Raw genomic sequence first — 14,779 nt, forward strand, 5'->3', positions numbered from 1 at the left:
GGGAGCCTGAAAGAGGTCTCGGACTAGGCAAGCGACAAGCACGAACAAATGAACCCTCCGCAACAAAGAACATGTTTTTTGCACTTACTTCACTGATATCGCATTTTTTAATAATTTCACATTAGACATGAATAAAACTGATTTCTACCTGAAGCACGCAATTCTCCCTTAAATCAAAAGGTTAGAATTGCGAAATGACTCGTATAATGTAAGCACATTAGTACAAAATGAAACACACATGCAAAAATCATTAAATATATTCATATATATCGAATAAAACAGAAATACAGTATATAAAGTTAAAAAGATCAGTGACTGGGGATGAGACTAAACACTAGTTCACTAAGGACTACGTTTTCAATCTCTCACCGTACAGTGCCTTGGGATGAGAATAAAAACTAAAACGTTTTATCCTCTCTCCCCGTACAGAGACTTGGGACGAGAGTAAAAAACTGAATCGAGAACAACGTTACTCGCTCCCAAACTCCTTGTACAGAGACTTGGGACGAGAATAAAGATCGGATCGTTCTCTCTTTCTCTCTCTTGTCACTCACAAGAGAATGGCCCACTCACTCTTCGTCAATAACAGGTTATTTGACTAAAGGAAAAAACTGAAAGGACTAAGAAATTGAAAATTAACATGTTCCTTTAAATTAGTATCTAAAAAACTTCAGTTTGAAAGAAGAATGAACAAAACGTCAAAATCGATTTACTCTTTCTGCAAAGTGAAACCGTGATTCTCTCTTTCTCTATCGTAACGATAGAGCGCAAACTGCGTAGCATAAATAAACCAAACTTTAGTTCATCTTTGAAAAACAGCACGAAGACTATTCAAAGAATAAATTTCTTAAAATATTTTTTAAAAATATTCATCTCATCACTCTTCCAGAGCAACTGTTTTATCTAAACAAAAATAAAAGTTGAATGGGCTCAACGTTGTTTAACTTCGTTTTCCAAGTCAGGACCGCCTACAAAGAATAGGTAAAGGCCGCATATAAACAAAAACATGAAATTTATCTCGATGTTTAGTATAAATGGAAAGCTAATCAAAGAGGCCTAATAAAGGCGGGTGAAATATAAAATATATAGAGGTAAATCTATAAATATCCAAAAAACTTTTCCTCTCCTTTCAAAAGCATTTCTCTTGAAGATAGTATTGAATAATCCAACACGGCGAAAGCAATAAAACCAAAACCAAGTACTTCACCAATTCGGTAGAAAACTCGAGGTCTAGAGCGAGCGGAACCAATGTTGTCGGTGACACCGACAGAGAAGAACTGGAGTGGTTGAGAAGTATATGCAGTATCTGGCCGATAGTCGGCGCTGGTGGGCACACCCGCAACCTTCATGGCGATCGCTCGCGAGTTTTTTGGAATCTGTCGGGCCGTCGGAGTCGTCAGCTATTTATATATTCACCAGCTAAGTTTAATATTTAAAAAGCGTGGTTTGTATTTCAGTTACGGAACAAGTGCCTGCTATGCCTTGACAATGCACCCGCTCACCCCCCCCCCCCCGGACTTGAAGATGATATATTCGATGAATTTAAGTTCATAAAGGTGCTGTATCTTCCACCGAATACCACCTCTATCCTCTAGCCCATGGACCAGCAAGTTATCTCTAATTTTAAGAAGCTGTACACCAAGCACTTATTTAAGCAGTGCTTTAATGTAACGCAAAGCACCAACTTAACTTTGCGTGAATTTTGGAGGAGCCACCTCAATATAGTGCACTGCTTGAAGATCATAGATCAGGCTTGGGTGGGATTAACTCGACAGACCCTCAATTCTGCCTGGAAGAAGCTGTGGCCTGATGCAGTTTCTTCCTGAGATTTCGAAGGTTTTGACCCCGAACCTGATCCCGTGGTGGGTGCAGCGGAAGCCGTAGAGGAAATCGTCTCCCTTGGCAAGTCCATGGGTCTGGAGGTCGACGCAGATGACGTTACGGAACTCGTCGCCGAACATCACGACGAACTTACCACGGATGAGCTCAAGGAACTCCATGCTATGTCTGAGCACATGAGTGAAGGGCTCAACCACGGATTAATCCTATTTCAATGTATTCTTATGGGAAAATTCATTTCTACATCCTAACATTTTCTACATCCGAAGTTGGTTCTGGAACGGATTAAATTCGTATGTAGAGGTACCACTGTATCTATAACTTCCACCATCGCAAAATACGAAAAAATAAATCTCACTTGAAATGACGGACACCTTACTAGGTCAAAGGTTTCAAGGGAAAAGGATTTGGTGGAAGGGGTATGAACAGACCACTTAAAGAGATAAAGGAAGGGGGGTAGGGAAATATCAGTTGAAAACCCCCTTGTGTAAACTTTGAATACGTATCGGTTCATGATTGGTTAACGGAAAAACAACGGAGTCTAGAGGGTAAACATGAATGAAATGGATAGGGAAACTAGTCCAGAGCAAGTATTTATGTGAAACGGGGGAGTGAAAAGGAAATAACAAAAGCAATAAACCCAATATAGGAAGATAAAATGGAATGTATGATAAATAATATTGAATGGGAATATAAAATGAGATGATTTTAAAAGGTACAGGATAATAAAACGAGTAATTGGTGGAGAAAAGCTTCTGCGCAGGGGGACGGGGTTTTTGCGCAGGAGGTCGAAAACTGGTATGCACGAACGTACGTATGTACGGGTGGTAATGTTAGCATGGAATGCTAACATTTGATCTACATCAGACGTTGGCAGTACTGGTTACTGTATTTTTTCATGAGACATAGTCTTTGCAACGGCGCCTCCAAAGTTTATCCAGATATACTGTTTTGTGTTTTCCTCAGGTTATTATAAATCCAAGAAGGTAATGTATAGAGAAGAAAATGTTTGTTTTACGATTATACATTGTTTCCCCAGTATGTTTTCCCCACCCAAAACCCCGAGTTCCCACTGGGGGTCACCCATTACCGTAGGATATAGATATATATATATATATATATATATATATATATATATATATATATATATATATATATATATATATATATATATATATATACTGTATATATATATACATATATATATATATATATATATATATATATATATATATATATATATATATATATATATATATATATATATATATATATATATATATATATATATTCCTGAAAGGTAAAATTACAGTTTCAACCATTATGGGGAAACTGGAATAAAAATATATTTGTTGCATCAGAAACAGTGTAGTTCCAACGGATTTAACGTTTATTTTGACCGCAAACCATCCGATTTAAAGATTTACTATGTAATTGGAGTTAAAACAACGAATTTTTCCAGAAAAATCAGTGTTTGTAACCGTGTTTTTATTGTTTTTGTTTTATATTATGTTGTAATGCAGAAAGACCCTACTTCATCCCAACAATTATGGGGGACACCAGGTGGGAACCGGGGTTTTGGGTGGGGGGGGGGCGTCAAATGATATTTGCCATAAAAAATATGGTTCATGTTAGAAAACAAATCCTGAAAGCAGTTAAGTATACCACAGACCTTAATCTTTCATCACAAACCCTAAACCTATCCCTAAAGTAAACCAGCTAACCTAACAAACCCTCCTAACCTAACCTAGAAGGCCCCCAGTCACAGACCCTAGATCTACCCCTAAAATAAACCAGCTAACCTAACAAACCCCCCTAACCTAATCTAGAACGACCCCGGTCTCAGATCCTAGACCTACCTAAACCTACCCCTAATCTAAACCAGCTAACCTACCAAACCCCCCTAACCTAACCTAGAAGGACCCCAGTCACAGACCCTAGATCTACCCCTAAACTAAACCAGCTAACCTAACAAACCCCCCTAACCTAATCTAGAACGACCCCGGTCTCAGATCCTAGACCTACCTAAACCTACCCCTAATCTAAACCAGCTAACCTACCAAACCCCCCTAACCTAACCTAGAAGGACCCCAGTCACAGACCCTAGACCTACCCCTAAACTAAACCAGCTAACCTACCAAACCCCCCTAACCTAACCTAGAAGGACCCCAGTCACAGACCCTAGACCTACCCCTAAACTAAACCAGCTAACCTAATCAAACCCCCCTAACCTAACCTAGAATGTCCCCGGTCACAGACCCTAGACCTACCACAATCACCAGCTAATCTAACCATCCCACCTAACCTAACCTAAAAGCAGTGTCCTTCCTCACAACCTCTAGAGTACCATTATAACTTCCATGAAATCGAGCGATCACCTCAAAATACGAATAGCGACATATATTGCACACCTGCACCGGCGGATCCATGACAGTTAAGTAACGAGAGTGCTGAACGTATAGAGACCGGCAGGTTTCAAAATAAAAAACAAACGACAGTCAGGCGTTTCTCCCACAATGAAATAGGAAAAAAACAAAATACGATCGGTTACAATGGTATATTGCACGAAAAACAGATCCTTGGGATACGAATGAGAGACAAAATGAATTGTCCAATATTTCCGTAAGCCTTTCCTTACGATAGTTTCTACAAAAAATTTCTTAACAATATGGCCAGGAATGAATGATAATTTGATTAAGCGTGAACATTGTCATAGACGAAAATAAATTATAAGGGAAAAAAATAGCCAACGATAACTCTTGAAAAAAACTAATTTCGGTTTCATTGTAGAGAATTACATGGCAATGTAACCTAGGAAAAAAACTACCGTTTCTTATAGAAAAAATTACGCTCTCTTCGAAAATGACATTTGTTCCCGTCGCAAATTAATAGTTTCAGAAATATATATACATCTATATCCTCCAATAATGGGGGACCCCCAGTGGGAACTCGGGGTTTTGGGTGGGGAAAACATACTGGGGAATCGATATATAAACGTAAAACAAGCCTTTTCTTCTCTATACATTACCTTCTTGAAATTATAATAACTGGAGGAAAATACAAAACAGTATATCTGGATAAACTTTGGAGGCGCCGTTATAAAGATTGTGGCATGAAAAAATACAGTAACCAGTGCTGCCAATGTCCGATGTAGATCAAATTTTATTTTGTGACCTGTCATACTACTAGGCTAGGTTAGGTGGGTTAGTTAGGTTCTGAGCCCTTTTTGTAGTTTTTATATATTGAGTAAAACTTATATGGAGAAATTATTTAATATATGGATATATCTATCATTACTATCTTTAGTAATGTCAACGTGCCGTTGGTAACTCTGTGTACCATTCGTCAACGTTGGTAACACTGTGTATTATTGGTAACGTTGCTAATGTTATCGTTCGTTCGTAAGAGAAGTGACACCGTGCATCTCAAAGTTATCCGAATTGGTTGATCTGTTTGTTTCCGATTGAAATGAACATCAAATTCGCTTAATTCACGTTATTTACTATAGGAAAACAATTATATTTCGTTTCCCCAGTATGTTTTCCCCACCCAAAACCCCGAGTTCCCACTGGGGGTCCCCCATTACCGTAGGATATAGATGCATATATATTTCTGAAACTATTCATTTGCGACGGAAACGAGTGTCATTTTTTAAGAGATCGTAATTTTTTCTATAAGAAACAGTAGTTTTTTTCCTAGGTTACATTGCCATGTAATTCACTACAAAATTACCCTAATTTCATTGGAAGAGCGACATTACTAGCAGGAAGCCAATAATAACTCTTAAAAAGATCCCAGTAGTATTTTGATTGGAGGAGCGACATTAGTGGGAGGAAGAAATGCGCATTCAAGCAAATATTGTCACGTTATGCAATGGGGAGGAGCCAAGTAAGATGAAAACAGATATACAAACTAACAAGAGCTACCTTGCGTGCCCATGGAAAGATATACATTAAACTTAGAAAAAGTAAAGACCTTCAATACCTGAAATATTTTTTTTCTCTGTAAGTATGCATTAGCGACAATATGTATTGAGAAGTGTTTTGTTATTACGTGCTTTACTCGGGAAAATTATTAATATAATAGATTTCCCATAATGGTTGAAACTGTAATAATACCGTTTGGTACTAGGTTACATTGCCCTGTAATACACTACAATAAATCCGGTGATTTTTATGATTCTTCAGCCAATGTTGATAATTTCCTGAAAGCACACAATGTAATTCCGAAAAATATATGGTTCATATAAGTGGCTGAAAACACCCCAAAACGTGACTATTCAACACATTTGGGTAAATATGTACTCTACAAAATAGCCATCGATAACTTTACATCATTTACATTAATTAAAAAAATATTCATAATTTTACCGATTGTTTCCACCTGGATTTGAGTTCAACTCTTGGTTTAGCGACGATCACTTCACAACCACACGGTTGGCTAGGTTCGGACTACCTAGAATAGAAACAACGTCTAGGACACTGAAAGGAAGATAATACGCCAACTAATAGCAAGGTTCCTGGTTCCTGGTTCCTTATTGCTCACTCCGCAAAATAAGTTTGCGGGCACTCTATCTCTTTATAGATAGGTGCAAAGCTTCTAAGCTTATTCTTATTATTAAGTTTGTATCATCTGTGCCTTAAATAAATTAATATAATGTGGTTCACAATCTTTACTTTTATTCCCTTATACTTTGAAATTGGATAGGATAACACCTTGCTATCATCAGTTTTGGCAACCTGTTGTGGTAATCAGTTTGGGCTTCCTAAACTCTTCTTTTATATTCATTGCCCTATCTATAAATGCAGCCAGATCCCTGCCAGGATTTTTTAGCATACCTAAACTTATTTCTACATTCTTCAGCTGTTCTAACTTTGGGCATAAAAATAAATGTTCGGTGGTGTCTTCTTCCTCTTTGCATAAATCACACAAATTGTCATCATATTTTCCCCTGAAATTTGCTTTTAAGTTGAGCATATTTAATCTTGCTTTCATCACAAGGGATGCCTTATCCAGATACATTTCTCTGATATAAGGCATAGGGCCATTTCCTTTAATAAATCTTAATTTTTTCATTATTTTCTTTTTTTCTTCAATAGTTTCTTCTATTTTTTCTATAATTCTTTTCTTGATTTCTTTTTTCAGGGTCCTTTTCCCCCAACTTCTTATTTCTTCCACTTCCATCCCATATTTACTGCAGATTTCTTCTACGCTCTTGCTCCAGCACTTCCCATACGGGTTCTTCAACTGATCCTCAATTATCTCTCTTACTAGTCTTTTTTCCTCGGAGTTTATGATGTTATGGAAGAGCATTAACTTCTTATATTCTATTCTGCAGGACACCGGCCATATTCCTGTTTCTGCAAGTATGCCCCAATATGGAGTACTCGCAGGTAGTTCGTACATATTTCTTATTATCTTGTATTGGAGGTTTTCTAGATCTTTCATATCTTTGTCCCTAATTACACTCCAGGTCTCCACGTTGGCAAATATTGTTGGTACAACTACTGTTTCATATATTTTCTTTCTGACTTCCAATGCCATCTTTCCAACTTTTCTCGTATCCCCATATTTTCTTATTTCTTGGGTCATATATGCAACCCTCTGGGTTTTTTTACTGATACTCAATTCTTTGTTTCCCTTCTCTGTATACCATTCACCCAGATACTTATATTCCTTAACTAAACTTACTTTTCCGTTCTTCACTTTTGTTTCAATCTCCACCTCTTTCTCTTTCTTTCTTTTGTTAATTCTTAATACACCCGATTTTTTGGGGTTGGTGTTTATAGTGAACTTCTTTAGGGTCTCTAGGCTATGGCAGTTACTTATGGCACATTCGATACCATCTTTCCTTCCTGAGGGAAACATTATATCATCTACATATACAAGTGATTCAATTTCAATATTTCTTATCAATGTGATATTTTTTCTGCTAATGCTATTAACTTTGTCAGTTGCTATACTGCATAGCTTGGGTCCATATATAGTTCCTTGTCTAACATTTCCTTCAATCGTTATATCTTCTGTTGTACCTGCTGGACAGTTGATGGCTGCTCTACCTTTTTCATTCATTTTTTTAACTATCAATGCTTCTTTCCATCCTATCATTTTTCCCATTTCTTTTATGCAGTCCTTGTACGCATCACAGAACCATACGTATGTCGACCCTCCCAAATAGGCGTTATAGTCTATTACTGCATTTAGTGTAAGCAGATGATCGGCCGTAGATCTTCCTTCAATGCCTCCACACTGGAATCGACTCATCTCTTCTTTGAATCTGTCCTTATATTTTTTCATCCTTATTTTCTCGTATATTTTACTAATTATGCTTGTAATAAATAAGCCTCTTTTATTTTCTAGTTCCATTTTATTTCCCTTTTTGTGGATTGAAAGTATCCACATCTCTTCCCACTCTTTAGGGATACATATGCTTTCGTCAATTTCTGTGAGTATCAGCTTCAGGCTTTCTATTATCTCATTCCCCATCATTTTAATCATAACATTGTTCAATCCTTGCCTGTCCATTGTGTATTTGTCTTTCAGGCTTTTTATGATGGCTTCTACTTCTTGATATGTTATTTTTTCTTCCTTGCTGGATCTCACTCTGTCACTTCCTGACATCCATTTATCAAACATGTTGTTGATTTCTTCTGCCAGGGTCTCTTCTTCACTTAGGGGATTTTCTAGCTTAAATAAATCACTGTAGAATTTCTCATATTCTTTCTTTATTTCTTCAATATCCTCTATTATTTCTCCATCTTTTCCTCTGATTGCTGTACATTTACTGGCATTTTTTCCATCCACTTTCTTCTTGAATTCCCAGAAGGCTGTGCTGTTCATACCTCCTTTTGCTTTGATTTCTTCTACTTGCTTGATTATTCTTAAACCTTCCTCTTTTTGTTTTTCTTCTTGTATGTATAGGTCAACAAGGCTCTCCTGTACTTTCATTCTTCTCTTGACCTCATTGTTTTCCTTTCCAACATTAATACAATTCTTTTTTAAGGTTCTTTTAAGTTTCATTAATTTCCTTAATTCCTTGGACCTCTTGTTTTTTCTGTTTGTCTCTTTTACACTACATTTTCTTAATATTTCTTGCACTTTTTTTTGCCATTTTGAATATTTTATTCTTATATTAGCTTTTTCTTTGGCAATCTTTATGAGATCCTTTTTATCTTTATGGACTTTTAGATGGTTCCAGACTATTTTATATCTTACCTTTCTTTCTTTCTTGTTTAGGGTCAACCAATTCATTTCGAGTAGGATGGCACAGTGATCAGAATACACCATTTCTTTTGATATTCTGTAGGGTGTTATCAATTTCTCTTCGTCAATTACCATGCTCCTAATGCCTTCTTCGTCTTCTTCTCTAACTAGAGCATAATCTATCACTGATTTCTTCTCTTTTTCAATTCTCGTCCAAGTCCCTCTGCATTTCGGGTTGCTATTTGCAATTATCATGTTGGACTCCTCTGCTAAATCTCTTAACATTTTGCCTGATTTTGTAATCTCATTACTATTGTTTTTTATTATGCTTCCTACTTTACAGTTGAAGTCTCCCATTACAATTACTTTTTCTTCTCTGCAATTTGCTATCATTATTTCGTCTTTAATAGACTTGTACATATTTTCTAAATGGCTCGACTTTGTTTTATTTTCTTGTGGGGCATAGATTACTCCTAATCTGACTTTAGTCTTCCCATTATCAATTTTTACCCATTGAGACTCGTGACCCTGATTTTCGCTTTTTATTTCCACCGTTACATTTTGCAATTCATTTTTTATTGCAATCAACACTCCTCCTCCGTTTGATTTTCTATTATTATTAAAGACCCTATAACCTGCTATCTTCAAATTTTCTTCCTCCTTCAGATGTGTTTCTGTGATGCAAATAACGGTTGGTTTAACTTTTTCTATTATTTCCTCTAGCGAGTCCACTTTTGATTTTATGCCCCTTATGTTAATGTAATAGAGTTTGAAAGCTTTGTAAAATTTTGCTTTCTTTTTTCCTCTTCTCTTTTTATTTCTTCTTTTCTCTTCCATTTTTACAGGCAACGACCTGTTCTTCCTTGACCACCCTGTGGTATCATGTAGTCCATCCCTAAGGCTGTGTTGGGGTTTCCCACTGCCCTTTCTGCCCACGTCAAGTTGTGTTGACTCGGGTTGTATGATTTTTCGTACCTTATTTCTCGTATCAATCTCCCCATTTCCTCCATTCTTGAATTTAAAAAATTTAATTGGTTTTCCATCCTTTTTTTACTTGGACCGTTGCTTACTTGATTCCTTACTTTTCCCCCCTTTATTTGTTCATACTGCTCCTCGTTTCCTCTAAATTTTGATCTGGTTTCTTTGAATCCAACATTGTTGTGCCTGAATGAGCATGTATGGCCTCTTTTGCAGGTACCGTTCACATAATCTCTGCATATTTTCGATCCATCTTTCCTATAGTTTATTCTGTTGACCATTTTCTTTTCCCAGTGACCATATTTGCACTCCCTGCCTAACCTACACCTGCCTTCTTTGTAAAACTTACATTGAATATGCTTCCTCATCTCGTTTCTCTGAGGGTTATCTTCACCTTCCTGGCTGCGCCTGTGGAGGAAGTCGCATGATCGTCCTTTTTTACAGATTCCCTTTCTAAAGTAGTAGCATATTTTGGGGGTCTTTTCTTTCCGTTTTTCTGAGGGAATCTCATTCTGTTCTTTCTCTTTTCCATCGTTACTTGTTTCATCTTTGCTTTCTTCATTATTTACCACTGAATTATTTTCACCTGAATTTGAATTTTCCCCCTCTGTTGTCTCTGTTCTTTCTAAGCTAGTTTCCCTTTCATTTGCCAACTCCTCTACTTTGCCCTCTGTTATTAATTTTCTGTTGATGATCTTCAAGTCCTCAATGAGGGACCATTGGTTCCCTATTGTTCGTTTGTGGTCAGCCAGTTCACCTAGGCACAATTCTAGCTCATCTTTATAGTTCCGACACTCTTTTTTAAGCATTTCTATTTCAGCATCTCGTGAACTGATTTTGTAGCAGTTATCTTCCAGCAATTTTGACATCAAATTTATGTGGTTTCCCATTTGCGACTCTGACATTAAATTTTCTCCTTTTTTGTTTTTGTCTTTTCCGTCACCACATTTTCCCATCAGGAATTGTTTTGTTTCTACTGAGCAGCCTGCACAAAACCAGAAAAGCCCATCAATCTTTTCTGTCATTTTGATCGTTTTGATCAGAGTTTTTTTTTGGCTTTTTGTTGTGGTTGCTAAATTAATGCACTGGAGGCAGTACCACTCCTTGCATTTATCGCATTCTGCGCTTTCATCGTCCGGGCCCAACTCTTGTGTACAGCTGGCACATTGGTCTGAATCACTACACTCTTTTTGTGTGGACGTGACTATTGTATCCAGCTCTACGTCTTCCCCCGACTTTCCTTCTATAATATTCCTGCTATCTCCTATGTCTATAAGTCTACTTTCTTGTGAGTCCTGGCTGTTGTCCCCTAGACTAATCATAGACACGTCCGACTTATCTAGGCTAGCTTCTTTCATTTTTCCCACAACTTTGATTATTCTACCCCTAGTAGACGTGGTTTTGCATCCTACTCTATCGGCCATATTATTTAATTAATTTTTTCTTTGCTGTTGTTTTCTCGTGTATTTTTTAAATCAGGTATGCCGACCACGTGAGTTGCCTCGACTGAGAACACAAGATATTATCTTACCTTATTTCAATTTTGTCCCGACTTTGAGTTATTGCTTGAATTACTCGTTACTTCGCTCTCAGTTTGACTTTCACAATTTACACTATTTCACGTTAATTTCTCACTAATTATCTTATTTTGCAGAGCACTAAGAGTACAGCGGCATTTGTTTACTCGTTAGGTGGAATTCCAAGGTTGTTCAATGTTTGTTTACATCAGGTTCAGGTTCAGGTTCTGGGGTGAGGCATAGCCTTTACAACGGCGCCTCTAACGCTTATCTTCTTGTACTGTTTTGTCTTTTCTTCCACATTATGTTCAATACTTCTTTTTTCTTTTCTATATTTGTTTCACTAAACAAAAATAATCCTACTATTTTCTTTGGGTCTTCGTCGTATGGTTGTTGTAGCTCAATTACTTTATTCCTTTCTTTTCTATATTCCTGGCAAAATAACAAAAAATGTATCAAATCTTCCTCCTCATTTTCACAAAAATTACAGTTTACATTCCCTCCATTGTGTCTATTTACAATATTTAGTTTTAACGTATTAGTTCTTGCTCTAAAAAAATATCACTGAAGCAAATGTATTGTCATAAATTAACTCTTCTTTAATTTCTTTCTTCCACGTTCTATATATTTCTAAGCTCACTTTACTTTCTATTTCTTCTTTCCACTTTTCAGTATCCCACTTTCTGGTTTCCGTTTTTATTTCTGCCTTGTTCATTCTTCTTATTTGTCTTATACCTAAACTTAATTCTTCCAAATACTTTACAGGTTGTTTCCACCATCTTCCTTCTTTTTCTTGAATATCCTGAATAATTATTTTCAGTATTTCCTTCTTTCCATTCAGGGTACGATTTAAGTACTGCAGCTTCCCATCCATCACCCTTGCTTTCATAGAAGATGCACCTATCTCCCCTCTTAGAGCAGTATTAGCCGTGCTTTTAGTGGCACCTAAAATCTTCCTATATACCCCATTCTCTATTCTTTGTAGTTTCTCTATTTCAGTTTCTGTTAGATTTATAACATTTGTTCCATACAAAATAGATGGTAAAGCAATACTTTTCCAGAACGTTTTTCCTATCATCACTTTATTGCAACTTTTCTCTATAACTGAATATGTTAGATTAGCTAATTTTTGTGCCTTTTCTATCATTACCCTTTTCTGAGTTTTAAATATATTCCTACTATTATCTAGCTTTATTCCTAAGTATGTCAAACTTTCTACTACATTGATTCCCTCTATGTTATCTGGCTTTTCTTTCATATTGTAAATCATAATATTACTCTTCTCTTTATTAATTTCCAACCCACATTTTTTACTAGTTTCTACTAATATCTGAATGTTACGCTTAGCATTATGTATATCCTGTGCAATTATTAAGGCATCATCTGCAAAAAATAATGATTCTATCTTTATTAATTGATTTCTGAAACCGTTTCCTTCCTCTTCTATTTTCTTCATGACAATATACGTAATCAGTTTAAAAAGTGAAGTTGATCCTGTGCAACCTTGTTTAATTCCACTTGTAACCTCCATTTCTTGTTCTATACCTTCTCCTAAGTCAATGCCCGTAGTATCTCCTTGATAAATATTTGCAATTGTACTTTGATTTTGGTGTTAATTTTATATTCTTTTAAAACTTCTATTAATACCTCCCTTTTTACAGAGTCAAATGCTTTACTAAAATCTATCGCAGTTACAATTAGAGGTTTCTTGTTACTATAGCTCTCTTCCACACAATACTGTAATATAAAGATATTGTCCTCTATCCTGCTTCCACCTGTGAATCCTGCTTGACATTCATTGTCTTCTTCATTCATTCTTATGTGGTTTTCTATTTCCTCTTTCACCATCATCATGAATACTTTATAAGAAATATTTAATAGAGCTATGGGTCTTAAGTCTTTTGCCATTGGCCTTCTTTTCTTTTCAATCATCTTTGTTCTTGACTTCTTCCACATATTTGTTTTTCTTTTTCGTCCAACTCATTTTGATAACATTTCTGTAAGGTTTCAAGACATATTTTGCTTTTTCCTAGTGCCTTATATAGTTTGGGTTTTAGGCCATCTGGTCCTGCCGCTTTTTTTGCCTTTAATTTTCCCAGGCAATTCTTTACTTTTTCTGTTGTGATTTTTGGATTTTTCATTGGTTTTATTTTCCCTTTTGTTACCATTACAAGGTCATAGTGTTCCCTAAGTATGTCCGGGATATTATATTCATCTATTCTTGTTGTATCTTCCTGATGCGCTAATTCATTTTCATATTCTATCTGTTTTTCTTCATTCCAAACTGAGTCTATTTTATTTTCATGTTTACAATATATAGTTTTCCAGTACTTGATTAATTCCTCTTTTGTTTCTTCCTTATTTAGCTTATTTCCTTTTTCTCCATAAAGTTGTATAACTTTGCCATGGTCTTTCTGTCTGTTCCTTATTCTATCAATATTCTCCCAGAGTTTTTTATTTTTATCCATTTTTATTTTTTCTGTTACCTTTTTTTCAAACCTAGTAATTTCCTTCTTTATTATTTCTTGCACTTCCCTCTTCTTTTGATCATATCTCTCTTCTAATACATTTTTTACTTCAATGTTGGATTCATTTCTTTTCTTTCTGTTTAAATCCTTCCTTTCCTTTATGCCTTTTCTTATTTCATCGTTCATCCAGGGTTGCTCATGTACCTTTTCTTCATCAAGAACTTTCCTTTTATATACTCTTGCCAATTTTTCTTCTGCAGCCTCTTTTATTATCAGATCCATTCCTTCTATTCTGTCTATTTGTCTATCTCTTACAATTTCCTCTACTCTTGTTGTTTATTCTCTTAAACTATTTTCATCTGTCCTAAAGTATTTTACTTCCTCCCATCTTCCTTTATTAAAATTTTTGTTCTGGTCAATCATGAATTCCAGTTCTATAGTGATCAGATTATGATCTGAGATGTCAAAATTCAATTTTTCCTCGTCTATAATAATTTCCCTAAAGTGTTTATACATTTGTTCGTTTACTAGTACGTAGTCTATTACACTTTTTTGTTGCAATCTTTCCCATGTATATATACCTTTACATCTTAAATCTCCATTCAATAGGACTAACCCATGGTCATTCATCCAATCGAGAATCATTTCCCCGTTCCTGTCTAAATTCTGGTAACCTAAAAATCCTACATGTCCGTTGAAATCCCCTAATATCATCAATGCCTCTTCTTCATTTAGATTTCTAATAATTCTTTCACATTCGTGTTTTATTATTTT

At 35.9% G+C, this 14,779-nt stretch overlaps 1 long non-coding RNA gene across 3 annotated transcripts in view; it reads right to left on the minus strand.

Moving 5' to 3' along the window:
- Positions 1–11,716, minus strand: part of LOC137650150 (uncharacterized) — a 75,631-nt gene extending 63,915 nt beyond the window's left edge. The window contains exons 1-2 of one of the 3 annotated variants that reach the window (XR_011045928.1): positions 11,552–11,716; positions 6,210–6,471 (exon numbers count right to left, since the gene is read on the minus strand). This is a non-coding gene — a long non-coding RNA (uncharacterized lncRNA). Of the gene's footprint in view, positions 1–6,209; positions 6,478–11,551 lie in introns of all 3 variants that reach the window. The other 2 variants (XR_011045927.1, XR_011045929.1) reach the window with 2 other exon arrangements.
- Positions 11,717–14,779: the final 3,063 nt, after the last annotated feature.

Source organism: Palaemon carinicauda, chromosome 11 (assembly GCF_036898095.1).
Source record: "Palaemon carinicauda isolate YSFRI2023 chromosome 11, ASM3689809v2, whole genome shotgun sequence".
NCBI classification, from domain to species: domain Eukaryota; kingdom Metazoa; phylum Arthropoda; class Malacostraca; order Decapoda; family Palaemonidae; genus Palaemon; species Palaemon carinicauda.